General features: G+C 45.9%; 1 protein-coding gene across 1 annotated transcript in view; it reads left to right on the top strand.

Moving 5' to 3' along the window:
* Positions 1-288: 288 nt before the first annotated feature.
* T265_04890 (hypothetical protein) overlaps positions 289-1,157 on the top strand; it is a gene marked incomplete at both ends in the record, with an annotated part of 25,583 nt that continues 24,714 nt past the window's right edge. The window contains one exon of the mRNA XM_009169750.1: positions 289-470. The remainder of the gene's footprint in view (positions 471-1,157) is intronic.

Here is a 1,157-nt window from a genome sequence, read left to right as displayed (position 1 = left end):
GACCGATATTGCTATCATATCTTCCGCGCGTCACGATTTATCGCGTAAAGGCGTCTATTTGGCCTCGATGCGGTACGTGACCTTGAAGGTTGGTGCAGTCAAACAAGCCTGATGAATCATTGTCGCTACGAATTGTCTGCTTAAATATATAATCTGTTTACTGCAAAAGCCCGAAAATTTAGAATTCGAACTCTGAAGAAAGCTGGCTTTGGTATATGGGATTCATCAAGCCGAGATCCAATTGGCCGAAAATTCGAGGCATACTGCCAATCCCGTTTGAGTGTCCGCCGATTGCCCGCGGTGTCCCGTCCAGAAGCTGCTCGGTCTTCGAGAACTACACGTAAATTTCGAGTACGCACCACCGTACGTGGGTTTCTGACCTTTACCAAGCATTGAGTGTACCCGGACCACCTCTGGCGGTTATTTCGCCTGGAAGTATATCTTAGGAGTTCAGACCAATTGGCCAGCACGTAAGTAGTAGGATGTAGCGTTACTGTTGTTTCATGTCTGGCGCGCGGTGATGTTCCATACCTCCGCTACTCGATCTCCGATGATCACCACATACGAGACTTCTTTCTCACTGGCACTGCGAGGGACGAATGCTGATATACCGAACGACGGATATGATGGACCTGGCAACTTAACTCGTATTGTAGTCCAATCCATTATTTCAATGGTCATCAATCATTGACACGGTTCTCAACCTGAGGTCCAGCGTACGAACACGTTACAATACTTGTGTGCTTGTCGCAGCATAACCAAAGTGTACTTTTTCAGCACATGAGCGTTGCCGCAGAAATATGCATACCTAGTTAGGCTTTGGCGGTTCACCTTGAACTCAGCTTAATTTTTCATTTGTAATAGGCCTAAGCAACTGAATGTGCTGCACCAATCAGCCTCACGTTCATTTAGTATGGTATTCAAGATATCGCGACTCATTGTATCGCCGTGATTCATAAGGTTGCTGAAAACCCTTGATGACATTATAAACGAGGAATTCATCTGGGTTCCAGGTGAGTTTCCCGTCAAAACCAAATTAGTATGCGGATGAGTGTACAAGTCGAATTTCCTGGAATTCGGGTTCAAGTATAACATACAGTTGACGGATCTTAAGACAGCTTACGGACTTTGGTTCGAACCCAACCTCAGCATCTCGA

This window comes from Opisthorchis viverrini (assembly GCF_000715545.1).
Source record: "Opisthorchis viverrini unplaced genomic scaffold opera_v5_86, whole genome shotgun sequence".
Classification (NCBI taxonomy): Eukaryota; Metazoa; Platyhelminthes; class Trematoda; order Opisthorchiida; family Opisthorchiidae; genus Opisthorchis; species Opisthorchis viverrini.
Note: the sequence above shows the minus strand (reverse complement) of the source record. Positions and strands in the feature narration are given on the sequence as shown.